The sequence below is a fragment of the Notamacropus eugenii genome, chromosome 2 (genome assembly GCF_028372415.1).
Source record: "Notamacropus eugenii isolate mMacEug1 chromosome 2, mMacEug1.pri_v2, whole genome shotgun sequence".
In the NCBI taxonomy this organism is placed as follows: Eukaryota; Metazoa; Chordata; class Mammalia; order Diprotodontia; family Macropodidae; genus Notamacropus; species Notamacropus eugenii.
The window spans coordinates 385,920,449-385,941,740 of NC_092873.1; the positions used below are offsets into that span (position 1 = coordinate 385,920,449).

Consider the following 21,292-nt stretch of genomic DNA (forward strand, 5'->3'; position numbering starts at 1 on the left):
TTAAAAATTAAAGTAAAAAGGAAGTGAGAAAAAAGAATGTGGAACCTGGTCACTAAGGAGTGGTCCATGAGAAAGTAAATTAGGCCTGGTAAGATTGGAATGGGAATAGAAGCCAAGACCGTTGACCAAGAACCATTAATCATGAAAATCAGACTTAAAAAGATTGGATGACAAAATAATCTACACCTACTACTTTTCCCTTTCAAGACAATAGACCAAATTTTACTTTATCCTTTGTGGGAACTTGTGCAAAAAAATTTCTTAAATGAATAAAACCTGTATTTGGAAAGTTCAGTGTACCTTGGTCAGGTTTGAGGAGGAAGAGTTTATCACCTTAGAGATCAATCCTTTTATCTTATTTGATCCTCATAACAATCCTGTGACATAGTTTACTATTATAATTCCCATTTAACAGTTGAAATTGAGGCAAACAGAGTTTAAGTGATTTGCCCTGGGTTACACACAGTATCTGAAGCTGAATCTGAATGCAAGTTTTTTAAACTCCAAGTCCAGGGCTCTGTCCACTGTGTCCTAGATGTCTTTCATTTAAAATAAGATATTTGGAAAAGTGCCTGACATTTAGTAGCTGTTTAATAAATGCTGATTTCCTCCCTCTTCCCTTCCCCTCCTGTGGGATCCTTGTGCTTATGTCCAGGAAAATATGTAGGGAAGATGAGAGGTATCTTCTGAGTCCAAGGTGAAGAGAGTGAGTCTCACACCCAGCTATGGTCAGGATAGTTGCTTTCATGCCTCATGATCCTAACCTAATTCTTTAACTGGCTGTAACCTCTACCTGTTGGACCCTGCTGGGATGCAGAGACAGAGCTATTCCTAAGCAGATGAGGAAACACGATCCCTGCGTCTTGTTTTCAACTGCTGCTGTTGCTTATATGAGACTTTAAGCAAGTCATTTCCCCTCTCCAGGACTCAGTTTCCTCACCTATAAAATGAATGGGGTGGCTGACATTTGCTACCTGTGCCACTTTGGGAAAGTTACTTAAAATATCTTACCCATAAAATGGAGAAAGTAGACGAGGTGACTTATACTTTAAATCTAGCATCCCTCTCAGCTATAAAGCCTATAAATCTATGGATTGAAATAAAAGACATTTTCAAGTTACTGCAGGTTCTGAGTTGGGAATGATATCTTCAAAATACTTCTGTAGGATGGAACTCAGAGGAAAGTTTTCCCAGTCAGTACAATAGTATCTACAAGTCAAGTCAAATCAGCAAGCATTTATTAAGCATTTACTATAAACCAGGCACTTTCCTAATGCTAAGAAATACAAACCCAAATGGAAAAAAGATAATTCCTATTCTCAAGGACCTTACATTCCATTGGAAGAAGGCAACCCATAAAAAAAAAGCTGAAAATGAGGGGGGGTGGGGTTCATGGCGGCATGGTAGAGAAAGACCTGAGAATGAGGGGTAGAATCTTAGTTAATCTTGTGGTATCTGACAGTTCCTCTCCCTATAATTTACTGAAGTTCCAAAGCCACAAGGAAACTCTCTCTTCCCCATTTTCTTCCTGGATCTAAAGCCCTCTGCAGATGGCTTAATACAACCATAACTCACTTAAAGGCGGTGGATATTTCCCTTATATCCTGCACACAGTACCTGACACTATGCTTGCCACACAGGAGGCACTTAACATCCCTGGCCCCATCAGAACTGGAAGCAAGTACAGAAGTTCAGTCTTTATCTGATAAAGCATCCCTTCTACAATAAACCTGACAATTATCATTCAGCCTCTGCCTGAAGACTTTCCATGAAAGAGAATGTTTTTCTTCCTGAGAAAACATATTGAGAAAAATAGAAAAATCTATTTATTTCCTCCTGAGAAAAGCATTATTTGATAGCTCTAATCAAGGATGTTCTGATACATATGTAACAATCAGTTTTCCAGGCAGGACATATTTTTCAGTTTAATCTGCATCATCACCATTTTCTCTAGCACTTTATTAAGTTTAGATTTAATAAGGAGAAGACAGCTAGATGGCACAATGGATAGAGCTCTGGGCCTAGAGTCAAGAAGATCTGAGTTCAAATGCAGTCTCAGACACTTACTAACTGTGTGGCCCTGGGCAAGTCATTTAACCTACTTGTCTCAGTTTCCTCAACTATATGATAGAGATGACAGCAACTACCTCCTCAAGACTTTCACTATAAACAAAGTATATCATGCGTGTAAAGTGCCTGGCACGTAGTAGGCACTATATAAATGCTTATTCCCTTCCCTTCCCTTCCCTAGACAAACAATAAATCAAGCCTTCATTTATAATGGCTCTTGACAGCCAGGACAAGCTCATTCCAGCACAACCCTGGCTCTGATTATTAGGAAATTTTTCCTTACATCAAACCCAAATCTGCCCCTTTGCAACTTCTCATTGATCCTAGATCTGCCTTTTGGGACCACAAAGAAAAGGACTAATCTTTCTTCCATGAGGAAGTCCTAGTAAACTTGCAGGCTGTTGGCATGATTCCCCAAAGACTTCTCTTTTCAAGGTTAAGCATTCCCGGTTCCTCCAACTCATCTTCATTTACTATAAACTGGATACTTTTCGCCATCCCATTTGCCTTCCTCTGGATGGTCTCAAGCTCATCAGTGTTCTTCCTAAGATGTAGCACCCAGAAATGAATACAACCCTCCAAAGGTGGTCTGATAGACACAGAGTGCCATGGGATCATCACCTTCCCATTTCTAAATTCTCAGGGCAGCCCAATAACACCTTGGCTTATTCTAGATGTGTTATTACTGGTGACTCATATCAAGCTTTTGGTCAACTGAGCCCTCTATTTCTTTCAGACTAACTGTTGTTTATCTAGGCCTTCCTCTTCTACTGTTCTGTGCACCATTCTGTGAAGAAACCAGATCAAGGAGGTGTGGAAACTAAAGTGGTAACCATTTCCTCCTTTCTCATTGTGAAGATTCAAAATTAGGCATGCTGAGCCTTCATCGGAAGGGTAGCCCAACACCTGACACTACTTGTCAAAAAGTTAGCACCGAATGACCTGTCCTAGATTATGGGCTTTGTGGCTTCTCTGTCAGCTCAAGGGTAAGTCTGCAGTTATTTCTGTTCCTGTTTTTACTTCTGCTGCTGCTAATACAACTTCTCACTATCCACTGTCAATCTTGATTGATTTGAATCTGTCCCTATCTTCTTTGCCTAAATCACCTCTATTTATAAATTCAGGAAATTCTAAAACCCAGGTGTCAGTTCAGATCATGGGTACCATCTGTGTGTATACTTGGGATGTATGTGTGTGTATGTGTGTGTGTGTGTGTGTGTGTGTGTGTGTGTGTGTGTGTGTGTGGGTGTGTGTGTGTATGGACATGCACATGTTTTTATGTAACAATCTCATTTAATCCTGGGCTCGCACTGTGGCCTTCCAAACCTCATTCAAAGAACCAGCAAATCTTAGCGTATTGGAGTCAGTCTTATAAGAAAGAGAATAAGCCTACTATATGCCAAACACTCTTCTAAATGCTTTAAAAATGTTATTTTATTTAATCCTCACAGCAAATCTGAGAGGTAGGCACTATTATTATTCCTTTTTATGGTTAAGGAAACTGAGACAAGTAAAAGTTAAGTGACTTGCCCAAGGTCACACAGCTAAGAAGTGTCTGAGGATCGACTTGAACTTAGGCCTTTCTGACTCCAGGTCCAGCCTTCTAATTACTGTACCACCTAAATTGGCTCAATTCTGTCATTTTATGGGTTATAACTTTTTTTTTTATCTTTCTATTCTTTTTTTAAGTTTTTATCTAGTATTTTACTTTTCCCCAGTTACATGTAAAAACAATTGTTACCATTTGTTTTTAAAATTTTGAGTTCCAATTCTCTCCCTTTCTCCCTTCCCAACCCCCGTCATTGAGAAAACAAGCAATTTGACATAGGTTATACAGGTAATAATGGTAGAAAACATATCCATAATAATCATGCTGTGAAAGAAAATGAAGACAAAAACACCTCAAGGAAAATAAAGTAAAAAGAATATGCTTCAGTATATATTCAGGCACTATCAGTTCTTTCTCAGGGAATGAATAGCATTTTTCATCTTAAGTTCTTCAGAGCTATCTTGGATCATTGTATTGCTGAGAATAGCTAAGTCATTCACAGCTGATCATCTTACAATATTGCTATTACTTTGTGCACTGTACATTTTACTTTGCATCATCCCATGCAAATCTTTCAAAGTTTATCTGAGAGCATCCTGCTCACCAATTCTCATTGTACAATAGTATTCCATCACACTCACATACCACAACTTGTTCAACCATTCCCCAATTGATGAGCTTTCCCTCAACTTCTAATTCTTTATCCCTTGAAAGAGCTGCTATAGGTCCATTTCCTTTTTGTTTTCTATCTCTTTTGGGATACAGACCTAGTAATGGTATTGCTAGGTCAAAGGGTATGCAAGATTTTATATCCTCATGGGCATAGTTCCAAATCACTCTATGAAATGATTGAATCAGTTCATAAATCCACCAAGTACATTAAAGTTTCATTTTTTCCCAGATCCCCTCCAACACTTGCCATTTACCTTTTATGTCCCATTAGTCAATCTAATAAGTATGAAGCAGTACTTCAAAATTGTTTTAATTCACATTTCTCTAATCAATAGTGAGTTATTTTTTCATGTGCGTATAGATAGCTTTGATTACTTCATCTGAAAACTGATCATATCTTTTGATCATTTACCAGTTGGGGAATAGCTCTTATTTTTATAAATTTGACCCAGTTCTGCATATGTTTGAGAAATACAGCCTTTATCAGAGAAACTTGTTTCAAATTTTTTTTCACGGTTGCTATTACTAAATGCATTTCCCCTCCATTCCATCTCTTCACCTTATTCTTTTCTCTCTCTCTCCTTTCACCCTGTCCCTCCTCAAAAGTATTTTGCTGCTGACTATCCTCTCCCCCAATCTGCCCTCCCTAACCCTAAATGCACACCCTCCCTTCTATCACCACCCCCATCCCTTTCCCCTTCTACTTTTCTGTAAGGCAAGGTAGATTTCTGTACCCAATTGAGTGTACATGTTATTCTCTGTTTGCATCAGTTCTGATGAGAGTAAGAGTCACTCACTCCCTCTCTTCAACTCTGTTCCCCTCCAATGGGTTCTGATGAGGCTTGAGCAGGTATACAGCCATCCAGCAGCACTGCCTGGACTGGCTGGGCAATGGTCTGGCTCTCAGAACCTCCTTCACCTACAGAAAATGAGAGGTCTTCAAGAAGGACATCTCCAGTGAGTAGCAGAAGAATTCTAAGAAGAGCAAACCCTAGCCCCTGACTACTAGGGAACCTGCACAGGTCCCCATGTCTTTATGGGGGCTTTATAGTCTCGGGTACACTGCCATGCAAAGTACTCACCTCTTTCCTCAAGGGCATAGTTCTGACCTTTTCCTAAAGTCTTTCTCCTGATTCATTCACACCCCAGTGACAGAGAGCAAGCTCCCCATCTTCTGCTTCCCATTAGATGGAGCAAATTTCTTAGTCTCTCTTTTGTTGATTTTATCATGTACTCTGTTTCCAATAAAAAACAGTGAATATATTTATGTGGGAGTTATACTGAAAATTTCTAGGTGGCATAATGGATAGAGTGCTGCTCCTAAAGTCAGGAATGCCCAGACTGAAATCTGACCTCAGACACTTACTAGCTGTGTGACCACAAACAAGTCACCTCACAGGGATGTTGTGGGGATATAAGAACATAATTCGTGAGCCTTAAATCTGAAGTGTTATTTTATCCAGTAATTTTGACCTTTGCTTCAGGCACAAACACACTCAAATAGCCTAGTGCAGGGGTGGGGAACCTGCAGCCTCGAGGACACGTGTGGCCCTTTAGGTACTTAAATATAGCCTTTTGACTGAATCCAAACTTCACAGAACAAATTTTAAGTTTGATGAAGAGCTAGTACTCCAGTTTGACTAGAACAGGGGTGGGGAATCTGTGGCCTTGTGGACACATGTGGCCTTCTAGCATGTGGCCTTTTGACTGAGTCCAAGTTTTACAGAACAAATTCTTTTATTAAGGGGATTAGTTCTGTGAACTTTGGATTCAGTCAAAGGGCCACGCACAAAGGACCTAGGAGACCACATGTGATCTCAAGACCAAAGGTTCCTCACCCCTATATTATGTCCCTTGAGAATGTTGGGGAAGAGGGGATAGGGATTGACCCAAAGTTTGGAAAACGGCCTTAGTGTAGCAAATCAAGCTTAAGGGTAACTTGGCTTGATTTGATTACCAAGTTAAACGCTAGATCAAGGTATTATTAGACTACTAGCTGATTATGAGTTTCCCTTACTACTCTTGTTAGGCCTGATGGGATTCATAATTCCTTCCAGAATTTGCTTTGTACTGTCCTCTTCCCAGGAGTTCTCTCCTTAGTTTGATTGTCTCTGTACCTCACCACCAGCCACATTAGATCATAAGCTCCTTGAGGTCAGGAACTGTAATTTTATCTTGTTTTTAATCTTTGTGTTCTCATTTAAATAATATAAATAGTCATTATTTCTATTGTCATAGGAGCATTGATTCGGAAATGGAAGAGACCTTTGAGGTCATCTAGCACAAACTTATAGTTTTATGTTTGAGGAAACGAGTGCCACAGAGGCAAAAGGCCTTCTTTAAGGTCACAGTGTATATAACACAGTACCTGGCACAAAAGTAGGTACTTAAAAAATGCTTTGTCCATACCAGGTACTTTCATTCTTTAGCAGCCCCTAATCCTAGCTTAACCTTGCCTCCTTTCGTCACTGACAGCTCATAGGAACAAGGATCACAGATTTGGAGCTGGAACTAACCTTATTGGCCGTTGAGTTCAACCCTTTCATTTTATGGATAAGGAAACTGAGGTTGAGACAAGTGAAGTGATTTGCCCTGGTTCACATAGCCAGTAACTATCTGAGCTGGAATCTGAACCCAGTTCTTCTCACTAGTCCAAATGCCCTCTCCACTATAGCTAGTTCCACCCACTTCCCTCAGGTTTCTCTCATGATTCACTCATGAGAGTGGATTTTCTTTTCTAGTCACTCTTAAGGCTAGTGCTTTTCCTCCAAGATTATCTCCATTTTATCCTGTATAGATACTGTTTTTACATAGTTTACACTTTGTCTCCATGTTAGACTGTGAGCTTCTTGACAGGATGAGTTTTGTTTAGTTTTTGTTTTTCTTTTCTTTGAATCTCTAGCATTAAGCATAGTAGTGATAAAGTAAGTATTAAATAAGTGCTCATTGATTTGACTCAGATCCTTTTTCTTTCCCCTTCTCAGAAGTCTATTCCCTTCAGTTTTACAATATAAAACACTTTACATGCACCATAACAGTTACATTCATCACCAAAAATACGAGGAAGGACATATTGTCAGAAAGGAATGGTCAGAAATACAGTTTAGGTTTAGAGGTTAAGCTGGGCAGAAATTTTTTCTATGGAATATGAATTATTCTCTGAACCACGGCAATTTAAGGTGATCTTCCCTATTTCCCCACAAAAGACAATGTGATAGAAGGAAAGAACTACATTTCCCCTGAGGTTGTGGACTTCAGTGATGGACCTTATTGAAGTTCCTAGGATTTCAGTGCTTGTGAGAGGGTGTATTTGTCAGAAAGAGTGATTGTGGAAATTGAATCAAGCCTGTCTAGGTCCTTTTGGAAAATATAGTCCTTCTCACAATGAAAAACGCTAGCCACCTCCAGAGAGAGAAGTGATGAATTCTGAGTAAGATCGAACCATTTTTTTTCACTCTCCCTATTTTTCTTGCTTTTTTTCAATATAATTAATATGAAAATATATTTTGCATGTCTTGACAAACTATCATATTGGTTGCCTTCTCAATAGGTGGGGGAAGTGCTGGAGGAAGAAAGAGAATTTGGAACTCAATTTTTTTTATATATTAATTTTATTTATTGTCAGTGTTCTACAATCACTACCATATAACTTAGATTTTTTCCCCCTACTTTCCCCCTACCTCCCCTCTCTCTCCTTGAGAGGTCATACAATTTTATATAGGTTCTACACACACATGCTTATTAAATACATTTTCTCTATAGTCATGCTGTGTAGAAGAATTATATACTATATATATAGAAATCATATAACAAACCTAAACATAATGCACACAAAAAAATGATCTGCTATATTCTGCGATTGAATTTCATAGTTCTTTCTCTGGATGTTGAAGGCATTTTGCCTTAAAAGACCATTAGGAATTCTTTTTTAAGTCCTTGCATTGCTACGAAGGAACTCAATTTTTTAAAAAAAGAATGTTAAAAATAAACATATTTTTTCCAAAAAGGAAAAATATCCTTTCTCTCAACTGTACACCTATTTTTATTCAGGAAACCATAAGGTTTCTACCTTCCTGTGTTATAACACCCTTGTATTACATTCATAACAAGCCCTCAGCATGCATGTTGCCTCTGGAGAGATGAAGCACCTTCAGGGACTATCTCCTGGGTAGTAAATGGGTAATGAGGTAATCTTTCACTAGCTTCAAGAAAAGTGTGACTTGCATCTGGTAGTCGAGGGGTATAACATCAGAATTAGGATAGGAATGATGACAACAAAAATGTGACAAGACTTCATAAATCATAGACAATGCCAGAAAAACCTCTTTCCTTTTGGATGGGGTTGCAATTTTGATGGATAAGAGGAATGCTACTTTTCTAAAATGTTACTTTTATTCTGAACTTGAACACCAAGAATAAAAGAGCATTTCCATATACATAGCAAAGCAGAGAGAGAGAGAGAGAGAAAGGGGGGGGGGGGAATCTCCATTCCATACCATTAGATTTTTCCAAAAAAAGAGTATGTACTAAATTCTATATATGACTTTCAAAACTGTCCCATTTTGTACCTTTTTCTGAATTCACTCCTTTTCTCTTTGTATTTTAAAAAATGTTACAGTGACCCTCTTTTTTGACATCACTTTTACTATTGAAATTGAAATATCAAGAGAAAGAAAAGAGGAGTAGCCACGTCCAAAAATGTATGGTTCTGTACCTTGTGCCCAGCATTTACATATCAGGAGGTATGTAATATGCTTCATCTTAGGTATGAAGGGAATCCCATAGTTATAATTTTCCTAGGCTTTTTACAAGTATTTCATTTTACACCAATGGAAGGAGTATCCATACCAATAAGATCACAGATCCATTAAAATGTGTTAACTATATATATAAACATCTTCTTCAACATCATTATTTTGAGAATTTACTTTAATTACTGGAATCTGGCTAGATAGAAGTTCTTGGAAGAAAGAGTATTTTTAGTGAACTGAAAGCTCATTATGAGTCAACAAGATCTATGACACCTGTAGCTTTTCCTTTTTTTCACCCAAAAAGCTAAATCAAATTCAGGCTGCATTAAGAGAAGTGTGGTATCTAAATGAAGAGGAATGGGTTCCTCCTTTCATATAGCCACAGGGTTAGCAATCAGGAGGACTCAACCCACTAACGACTCATATATAGTCAGAAGTAGATAGAATCCTAACCACCATCCGCACATGCTGAAGACACTAGTTAATCTCCAGGAACAGTGACTGAGCATGCTCCAAAAGAGGTTTGGGAGAGTGCACCCACTAGAAAAGGATGCCATTGACAAGTTGGAGAGTATCCAGAGAAGTGTGATTAGGATCATAAAAGATGCTGCATTCATGCCATAGGAGAATTTGTTGAAGGAACTAGGGGTACCTAACCTGGAGAAGAAAAGACAGGAGGAACCTATTGGTTGGTTTCGTGTACTTGAAAGGCTGTCATGTAAAAGAGGAAGTAGATTTTCTTTGCTTGACTCCAGAAGGCAGAACTGGGAACAAAGAGCACCAATTACAAAGGGCAGATAATGGCCACTAGAAAAGAAAATCCTTTAATGAATTAAAATAAAATAAAATAAAAAATCCTCTCCAGAATTGGAGTGGACTGCTTCAGTACATCATGGATCACTTTTTACTTGCCTAAGATGAAACAGCTAGTAAGTAGTGGAGCTGAGTCGGGAGAGATATTCAGGCCCATCTAGTGCAACTGGTTGGACAAGAGTCCCCTCTGCAACATACCCAATAAGTAAATGGTCATCCAACCCCTCCTTGAAGAACTCCAGTGATGGAGACCTGTCATCTCCAGAAGGAATCCATTCCATTTGAACTCTATTGTTGTTAAATTTTTCTCAAGTCAAGTCAACATTGGCTTCCTTGCAATTTAACTGATTGCTCAGTCCTTCTCTCTGGAGCCAAGCAGGAAAAAAACAATTATCTTCTCTCCCTTCAAATACTTGAAGATAGTTATCATGTCCTCATCTCCCTCTCCCGCAAATTTTTATCTTCTCTAGATTAAATACTTCTAGTCTTTTCAAATAATCCTCAGAGACAATTACCTCATTACCCTTCACCAGTCAAGTGGGTTCTCTAACTTCAACTACTTTCCACAGCTATTGTTACTTCATTTTCATGTCTACAGGACCAGAAGCCTCTAGAAGAGACCCAGACCCTATAAAGGTAATTAGAATCTGGGAAAGTCAGTCACTCTCCTCTTGGAAATCCCAAGAGGAGAGGAGCTCAAGAGGCATTACCTGGAGTAAACAAGGTACTATTACTTTAATAACTCCAGAGGAAGAAATAAGAGTGATTGAGAAAAAGTACAGAGACTGAGTGAATGTAATCATCAGTAACTATTCCCAACAAATCAACATTCTGATACTAGAGGATGCAGTAGTCTACAGAGCTCAGATAAACATAAAAAACTGGCATGTAACCTTCAAGTCTATGATGAGTATCAAGCACGATCAAGCAGTTTCTATCTTAAGTTTTTAAAAGAAGAAATCTATTACCTCTCTAGGAAATAACAGTACTCTTACTGATTATGAGGCTGCATGTCTCAGAAAGTTACTGCAGTTATGCCAACTGGGGCTACAGATGAATTATAAAATGGACTAAATGGACTCTATTGACCCTATCAGTCCTAAATTCCATGACTCTGTCTTCCAAAAGAGAGTCAGATTCTGGCTGTCCAAAAACAGAATGGCTGCTTACCAAGGTAATGAGATCTTCAAGTAGAAGCTAAACATTTGGCAGGTATGCATTAGTGTCCTATTCATGTACCAATTGAATTGGAAGATCATGGAAGTTCCTTCCAATTTGAAATACTTTGAATCTATTCCCACTGTCCCTATCACATCCGCAACTCAGCAAACAGAAGGTTTGGAGTTGAGAACTGAATTTTAAAAAGAAGTAGTGGGTGGAGCACCCTGAAGCAACTGGTCTCTACTAATAAAGAAGGAAGTCAAATTAACACTAAAAATGAAGAATACTGCTTCTTTTCTCTTCCTCTGCTTCATGACATTAATCAAACTGAAGCTTAAATGAATCCTATTTCCTAACTGTTGATTCCAGGCTTCCCCACCTGACTTCCTGGATCCATGTTTGCCTTTTCTGTTATTTATTCTCCTCCATAAAGGCTTTGGCAAATAACCCATTTAAAAAAATAATTGACATTTATAAAGGGTTTCAAAGTTTGCAGAGTGCTATCACGTTATCTCACTATTTCATGTTGAATCTACAATAACCTTTCAAGATAGGTATTGCAGGTATATTAATATCATGTTACTAATGAGGAAACCGAAGTTCACAGAGAGACTAAGTGACTTGGCTACCTACTTGGTCACCTGGTTTGTGAGTTTCCAAAGCAAGAGTAAAGCCAGATCCTCTTGACACCAAGCGTAAGGCTCTATTTATTACAACATGGTTCATGAGACTGCCTGGTAGTTCAGTTATCTGTTATCAGTTGAACAATGGGCCAGAGATAGGGAACCTGAGGCTTTGAGGGTACATGTGACCCTCTAGGTCCTCAAGTGTAGCTTTTTGACTGAATCCAAACTTCACAGAATAAATCCCATTAATAAAAGGATTTGTTCTGTAAAACTTGTACTCAGTCCAAAGGCTGCATGCAAGGATCTAGAAGGTCATATGTGGTCTAGAGGCCACAGTTTCCCCCCGCTCACCCCGATTTAGACCAATCAGTCAACAAACATACTATGTGCTGGGCATTGCACTAGAATTGAGAATACAAAAATGAATTAGTTTTTTCCCTCTCAAGAAACCTGCATTCTATTGGAAAGACATCAAATACATGTATAAATGTATATGAAATATATAAAAGATAATTGAGGGCAGGGATAAACAGCTGGAAGGATTAGGAAAGACCTCTCACTGAACGTGCTTGGGTTGAGTTTTTAATCCTGGCTCTACTCATTCAGTAGCTTAGATAGACCCTACTTATGAATATACTTAGCCCCCCCATTCCGTTCTTCCAGTCAGAGCAGGTCCCTTACTCCCCAAGTCAAACCAGGCAACCTCACTCTCAAGGCTTCCTGGGATAGATCTGAAATTTCCCTTTGGACTAACAGCATCCAGCAAACTCAGCAATGGGGGTAGGAGAGTTTGATCATAAAAAGAAGAGTAAAATTGTTATTGACTATTAAATCTTAGAGTCAGTTTAATAGCTTACAACTCTGAGGAGAGTGTAGCTGCTGAACCCCAGCTGAGACATGTCCTTTATTGTGTCTCCTTTCATTCCCTTAATAGAGTCACCCCTAGGAAGTGAGCAAAGACAAAACTGGTGGGGAATGGAGGCAGGTGGATGGGATTCCATAATCCTAGCATAAGCAAACTCCTGAGACCCAGGTGTCTGCTCTGGGAGGGTGGGGAGAACGAGTTGCTGCTTCCTTGGAGATGGGAACAGACTTGGTGAAACTGTGATACAATGATAAGAGCATTGGATTTGGAATCAGAAGACTTGGGTGTGAGTTCTATGCTTGCTAGTAAATATCAAGGCAAACTTCAGCAAGTCACTTATTCTGTCTGGGTCTCAGTTCTTCATCTGTAAAATGAATGTATTGGACTAGATCAGAGGTTTTTAATCTAATGCCTACAGATCCCCAAAGTGTCCTTAGATAGATTTCAAGAGGTATGTGAACTGAGATGGGGAAAAAAATTGTGTCTTCGTTTTCACTAACCTTTAACTGAAATTCATCATTTCTTTTTATTATGATTTTTAAAAACCAAACATTATTCTGAGACAGGGTCCAGAGCCTTCACCAGGCTACTGTAGGGTCCATGACACAAAAAAGATGAAGAATTTCATACTAGATGGCCTTTAAGGATCCTTCTCTCTCTATGAGTTTAAATTTTATCTCTCTCCTCACTGCTACCATTATCTCTAATTAAGTAATCAGTTTTTCTGGGTGGGGGGGGAATATGGACAATTTGCCTGATTTTCATTCATTTCCCTCATGGTCACCCTTGGATCCAAATTCTACTGGACCCATGCAGAATCTGTTATCCAAATCTCCTGGACACCCTGTAATGCTGACTGGAGCTACACATGCCCACAGTCCAGAATCCTGTAAGCCTTAGCAGATTCTAAGTCACCCCTTCTTGTGATCTCTGCTTATGTACCATCTCTTTCATTGTGTTTAGGTGACTCTCAGCAGCCTCTCAGCAGCTGCAAGGGTTTGACTTTAAAACTATTCTCAAGAGACTTAAGAAATTCTCATCCCCAGCTTAAACCCTACAAGAACATCTCATGCCAGATGAAGTGCACAACCATCCAGACATAAATCCCAAGTGTCCTCTGAAAAGCAACCCTGTCCTCCTCTTTCTTATTCCTGACTCTTCTCAAACAAATTTCTGCATTTTAATAGCTACAACGACTCCCTAGGCTTCCTAGAAAATAACAGTGTGGGAACTCAGTCTAACTGCTTACACAGTTGTCAGAATGTTCTATGCATTAATGGCTATAGAACTCCAGCATCTCAGAGGTCACATATCTAAGCATGCACAATATGCATCTGAAAACAAGGAAGAAAAGAGCTAAAATAGAGTTCACAAAAGTCTATGTATAAAATTCCCAAACTCACATTATTCAGAGCCCATTTGCCTCTATATTTGCACACAATTCTAACAAATCTGGTTCTCTAGTTTCCCAGGCCACAATAGGCTAAAGAAGGCCATTGAAAAGATAGTTTGTGTAGGGGCAGACTGTTGTTAGAGGCAGCAATAATAAATGACCACTGACAGCTTGACAGTAAAGGAAGGGGAAAAACTGTACAAAGCAGACACCTGAAATCAACATACATCTTGGGCTGTTGGCCAGAGGGGCAAATGACCCATACATAACCATAGAACTCATTTATCATAGCCTATGAATGGATCCTTGTGTTAAAACCATGCAGAATAGTGGTTCATTTTCATAATGATGACCTTGATTCATCTGGAAAATATTAATTTGTGTTCAAACCATTCTATTTACAATAGCACAGAAATGATATAGGGATGAGCTGGTAGAAGAGTGAGGGAGATGGAAAATGAATGTCTAGAATTGAGTAGGAAGGACTGAAGTTAGGGGAAGGGGGAGGGGTGCCTGAGAGTCCAAAAGGAAATTACATGGCATAGAAAGCAAGAGATAGAGTAAAGGACAGGAACTGAGGTGGTCAGGGAAGGAGCAAGGCCTAGACCTAGCCTGGTCTGGTAGTGAAAGAACCACTTATGAACCACTAGAGAATGAGTAAAAGAATCAAATTTTCAATTTGATTAACATTTATTAAGCACCTACTATGTGTTACACACTGTGCAAAGTGCTGGGGATACAAATAAGAAAAAGAAAGACAGTCCTTCCTCAAGGAGCTTACAATCAATTTAGAGAAAGATAACACAGAAAATGAGTAGGGAATAGGGAAGATGATCAGATACCAGGGGTATCTTGTTCCCTGGATCTGAAACCTGGCAAAGCAGCAGATGTATAGCAGAGTGAGCTAAAGTCCAATTTCTGTCTTCCATAAAGTAAGGCTTTAGGAGGAATTTGGTACTCTTTCTTTCAATCCTCCAATCAGAGGGGTGGTTGAGGAAAGTGGTATCCAGGCTGAAGTTAACAGCATGATGATGAGATTAGAAATTTATCCTCACCTCAAACCAAACTAGGTCTGGAAAATTACCTAAAGTCCAAAGAATGGAATAAAATGAGTATGAAGGATTTGTTACTCTCTATGGCCTGTCAGTGTTTCTTGGGAATAGGAATAAAGGGGTAGAGGACAGAGTTAAGTGCCAATGGAGGGAAGGAAGGTGAAGGTAATTAAGAGGAAAACAGGGACATTGTAGAAGAATAATCAAGGGCCTGGAAACCTCTTTAAGCTCTGGACAAAGGGAGCTAATGCTTAAATTTCTAATCTACTTCCATAGGGCCAGGAATCTCAGAAAGGAACTCAGCTCTCACAATAGTGATTGGGACCCTGGGGGACCTGATCACTTTCCCACTGGAGATTCTATCAGGAGTTGAGGGCATTGTCTGAATTTCAAACACTTCTCTTATCAAGACAGAACCAGGAAAAATGGGAAAGCTGAACAGAGTCAAGACCCAGAGACCTGACAGAGGCAGAGACTCTGCCCAGCACTTCTCCCTGCAAATTTATAATGTGTAGATGGAGAACCAAGGACTCTATACAACCTATGTATGCACCAACTCCTCCAGAGTCCCAACAACATGCTGATATTCACTTCAAGTCTATAGTGAGTTTCAGGACTGAGACCCTGATATTTGAGCTGTTTCTCCAAAAGCTTTTTCCTCTCTCTCTGTTGCTTTCCTTTGCTGTCATCCTCAACCCTCTCCTTTTCAGGAAGAATTATATATTTGTACATCGTATCATATTTCTTTTTTAAAATTAATTTGTTTTCAGTTTTTAGCAATCACTTCTATAAGTCTTAAATTTTCTCCCTCTTCTTCCTCCTTACCTCCCTCCCCGAGATGGCATGCAATCTTATATGGATTCTACACATACCTTCTTATTAAACACATTTTCACAGTCATGTTGCATAGAAGAATTAAAATGAATCGTAAAAACATGAGAAAAACCAAAACAAACCATAACACAAAAGAAAAAAGTCTGCTACATTCTGCGTTCTGATTCCATAGTTCTTTCTCTGAATGTGGATGGCATTTTGTCTCAAAAGTCCTTTGGGAATGTTTTAGGTCCTTGCATTGCATCATATTTCACACTGTTTTATTTAATTGGCATTTGTTGGACATCCAATGCCCAACACTGTTCCTTACATAGGACTCTGGTTTGTCCCTGCCCTATTTTCCAATGTTTATAGCTGTTGCTCACCTATAGGAAATTCCAAAAAATCCATTGTACAGAATATTATCTTTCACAGATGTGTGGTTGCTACTTGGGACCATGAGCTGAACTTTAAGGGTAACAGCTCACAGTTCCTAGAGTACTTTCTTCCCAACTAGCAGCATAATGTGAAGGGAAAAAAATACTGGATTCAGTCCCTTATCTTCATCTGCAATATGAGGATTTTAAGATCAGATGGTTACAAAGGTAGCTTTTTGGTCTAAAGTCTATGATAAAAACTTATGAGGTAGACAGTGTGCACCAGAGGTAGCACACTCAAATAGAAACAGTGGTCATTAGTCCATAGATATGGATTCCTGTGGGCTGCATTTTTAAATGTGGTATTTAAAATGTGATATCATTTAGATTTTGTTGTATTTTTATTTATTTTGCTAAACATTTTCCAACAATATTATAATCTGGTTCAGGCCACACTTGGGAATGTTGTTCCATGTGTTTGATGTTTCTGGTGTACATAGTATTATACCCATTACATTGATGTGGTAACTGAGGCTTAAGGAGTTTAAGTGCCTTCACTCACAAAATCATTCAATGTTAGAGCCAGGACTTAAACACAGGTCTTTGGACTCTAGGTTCATTGTGCTTTACACTATACAACACGAAAATGCTACTCCTTGACTTCTTAGGGTTCAGTACCAAGAGGAATTCCTTACAGAGTCAGCCTCTTCTCTCCCTCCCCCCAATCTACTTAGCTGTTGGGAGCAGGGGGGAATGAGTGGAAGAGGTTCCCCACTAATTCTTCCTCTTTTATTACTTTCCCAGCACTTGGGCAGAGTATGAGACAGGGAAGATTTAGGTGTCTAGCTGAAAATTAAAGGATTTTAGATCTAGAGCTGAAAGAGATCTCAGGGACCATCTAGTCCAAACTCCTCATATTATGAATGAGGAAGCTGTGACCCAGAAAAGTTAAGTCATTTTCATGAAGTCATACAGGTAAGTGAGTAACTGGGCTTGGCTGAGGACCAAGATCATCCAACTTCAAATCTAGTGCTCACACCACTTTTCATTTCATGGTGTAAAGAAAACAGCAACTGTCTGCATGTCAGGAGGACTAGATTCTATCCCAGAGATTCCACTAACAAGTCTGTCCCATGTTCTCGCTGATCCCCAGTTTCCTCATCAATGAAATGTGACTAGAGGATCTCTAAACTCCCTTCCTGACCTGAAATCCTGAACCTGTACTTGATAAGTGTAAAGGCTTAAGTTTTGGGGATAAGAATTCATTATTTGGTAAAAAATGTTGGGAAAACTGGAAAGCATTCTGACAGAAATTGGGCATAAACCAACATCTTACATCGTTTACCAAGAAATGCAATGTTTTATAAAATTCATGAAAGAAAATGTCAGATTGTGGAGTAGGTAGCTGAAGAGATGATGAAGGCAAAGGGGAGATGAAAAAAGCAGGTTCCCCCAGTCAGGGAGGCTTGCCTAGGTTTTAATTTTATTTATTTGTTTATAATGTTTATTGGGTCTTTCAGAGAGGGCCTTTACTCTCAAGGGAAAAGTTTGCTTGTTAATCTGTTTATTTTCTGCTTTTTAAAAAAAGCAGTTGCTCTTCTGTGTACAGGGCTAAAAAGCAGTATGATCTAATGAAAAGTTCAGTGACTTTATATGCTGGTGTGGGAATTTGTTTTTCTGGACCACACGTTTATATGGAAGATTTCATTCCCTTTATTTTTATTTGCTCAGTTTGGAAAGATGACTAGAAGAAAGAAATTATAAATGCTCATAAAATATGCATACACAGTTTCTTTTTGAAATGAAGTCACTGGATGAGATGGCTTTGGAGATGCCTTCCAGCTCTAGAATTTTGTCTACCTCCTAAGGCAGCCCATTCTACATTCTGTTAACTAGTAGGTGTCTGGGTCTGGATTTGAACTAGATTGAAGTCTTTTTGACTCCAATCCAGCACATGGTACTCCTTAGCTGCAGTTGCATGCTTAATTCTCTTTTGCGTTCCCCTATATATGAGGTATCCCAAAAGTCTTCATTCAGAGTTCAGTTTTAGCATTTAATAGTATATGAGAATGTTCATTTTATTTATTAAGAAGAAACTGATTGTAGAACACTGAAAACAAATAAAATAATTATTAAAAGAAAAAAAAGATGAAGAAACTAAGTGGCCCAGGGGACCTGGAAGTGATAGACTGAGAATCAAGAAAATGAGTTCAAATCCAGCCTCAGATTCAGCCTCAAATACAGTAGCAGCAGCAGCAGCAGTAGTAGTAGCAGCAGCAGCAGTAGCAGCAGTAGCAGCAGCACCAGTAGCCTCAGGAGCAGCTGCAGCATTAGCAGTAGTAGCAGGAAAAGTAGACGTATCCTTAGCAGCAGTAGCAGCACAGCAGTAACTGCTGAAGCAGTAACAGTTACAAGTGGAGGGTGAAAGATCACTTTTATGGTATGTTACAGGTTAGATTAGGTAATCCCTGAGGTCGTTTCCAACTCTAACATTCTATGATTTTGACAGGGAATACCAAACTGCCGCATAGCAAGACTTCTAAAACAATGTTTTCAAAATGTCTGCGGCAAGGGTTTCCAAGACATTGATATTGACAGGAAAGGAACAGAACAGGGAATTTGGCCCACCCCTGCTCACAAACCTATGTCTTTTCCTCTCACACGGAGCAGCTCAAAAAGCTAAAAGAACAATGAGCTAAAGGACCAATGAGAACCAAACCTGTATCATCATAATGACCTGTCAGATGCAGGAGAACAGTTATGGAGACAATGTGATGTACAGTTGGACACCACTTAGTGAAAGCGTCCTTGTGTCCCATGAAGGGTCTGTCCTCAGTGTCTCTTTAAAATGAACTATATTTGTACAGTCAGGAATCCTGTCAGCAACAGCTCTTACTCCTTCCCACCTTGGCAGATCTATCTAGGTAATTCTCTCTGTCTACTATGATCTCTCCCTTGTCCCCACCTTCAGACATCTTTGCTTCCTTAGATATTCCCGTGGACTAGAGCAATGGGGCTGACAGTTACTTAGGAGTCCACTGAGCAGCATGGGGTGAAGGGGAGAAGGAAAGACTATTGTAGGGAAGGTGGTATTTTATAATAGAAAGAACCCTGGACCAGAAATTAGATGACTTGGATTCATTTCCTGACACTACTACTGACTACTTTGATGATCCTGATTAAATCAATCCATTCTGAGTCTGTTTTTTCATACATGAAATGAGGCACTTGGACTGAATCAGGGCTTCTTAATCCTTTTGTGCATCATAGAACCCTTTGTTGAAGCTTACAGAACCTCTTCTCAGAATAACATTTTAAGTATATAACGATAAAGAAGATTAAAAAATACATAAAATAATAAGGTACCGACAGAAAATGATCATATCGAAATATGTAAGCCCTGTCCTAAAGTTCACTGGTATGGAACACTCTCTTTATTGGCGGAGTTGAGGACCCCGCCTGTATGAGGAGTGACTCAGAGTTCGTGAGAAGTAGGAGCTCCAGTCTTTTGTAGAATCCTTTAAGTTCCCTTTGGGGGATAAACAATTTCCAAGTGACTCAACTTCAGTTTGGAGAGAAAAGATGGAAGAAGCCAACCCCAATTCAGGTTTCTGAACCAGGAAGACATGAGAAGAACAGACAATCTCTATCATATCCTATTTCTAGCTTGCTACTTAGAGACTTCAGAGAGTTTTCCCTTGGGTGAGATGAAGGACATTCTTGGCTGGGCTGAATTACCTCATTCCCAATGGGACAGCCCTTCCATTCTGCTTTATCTGGTATATGTACTCCTATATTTACCTTCTCAGATATCTGTTTTGCTATGATTTGGATAAATTGATTTCTTTGCTATTTGTGATATGTGTTCAATGTAGAACTAGTATTAGGTGGGACTTAGATATAGAGCTCAGGGTCCCCCTTCCCCTCAAAATGTTCAAAAGTTAGATGGAACCAGATCATATCTCCTAGACAATATTTAGGGGAGCAGATAGATAATGTTTCTAGTTTGGTACTTCCTCTCTCTGAGGAGAGCAGAATGCTAGCCTCCAGCCCCCAAAATCCAGTCTCCCCTCCTGGCAGTATTGAAAGTCTCCCTTAGAAAAGAATGGGGGTAGAGAAGAAGGTAGAGATGTCTATTCTCCTTCTTTTCAAGTCATACAGAGACAACCTTCCTTGCCACATGGGAGCCTATCTACATATGTGGGGTCTACTGCACAAATATTATCAAAATATTTTAAATCAAGTTCATACTAGATCAAGAACCCTTGGACTAGACAAGTGCCAAGGTACAATCCAATTCATGAGAGCAGGACCTACAGTAGGAGCTGGGGGGATGAGAAGGATTGATTATAAATTGAACTGGCGAGAGGATTCTGTGAATATTGTCAGAAAAAAGTCCTTATAGAGCCCTACTCTAAAAAAAACCTCTTAGTTTGGCAGAGGGGATCAGAGCCCAGGAAACTGAAATATTTTGACTCTGTGACCAGCCCTGAGCATACTGAAAGCCACTTGTTTCCCTTTCTTTTTCAAGAGGCTAAGAAAAAGAGAAATACCTGGCTGGTGCTGCTTGGGCTTCTTGGACTGGCAGTCCCTTGATGGTATATTTGGGAAAAAAAGAGACACGGTAAATGTAAAGGCTAATAAAATGTATATTTCTTCCTTTGCCATCCTTTGCCTTTTTGTTTTGGAATATCTTTACCTCTATGAAGTAACTTAAGAATTATTCTCACTTCCCACATTCTTTACTATCTCCTTGTCCTGAGATTGGGGAGGTGTGTGGAGTGGGGGGGAGGATGGAAGGATGAGTTGCAATTCTCTGTGCTTTCCTCAGGACAGAACCAGATTCTAATCTATCCTCCACCTCTGCGTTCTTATCACTGCTTTATTCTGGGAAGACCAGGTTTTCTGCTTCTTCTTAAGTCCTATAATCCTTCCTATGTTCCCATCTTTTTATAATCCTTGCTTGTCTACTTCACTATTAGAAAAATCTGAAGACTGAAGAGGAAACCCCTCTCTCTTTATATTTCTTTTGGTTAAATATCAACTTTATTTTCCCCAGGTCACTACTTAGATTGCTGCTCTATCCAAACCCAGGGCCAGACCCCTGAAGAGTTATCAAGTAATGACAACAATTGGAAGGACAGTGTGCT

General features: G+C 39.3%; 1 pseudogene; it reads left to right on the forward strand.

The window, feature by feature from the left end:
* Positions 1–2,749: 2,749 nt before the first annotated feature.
* Positions 2,750–20,783, forward strand: LOC140523123 (T-lymphocyte surface antigen Ly-9-like; annotated as a pseudogene).
* Positions 20,784–21,292: the final 509 nt, after the last annotated feature.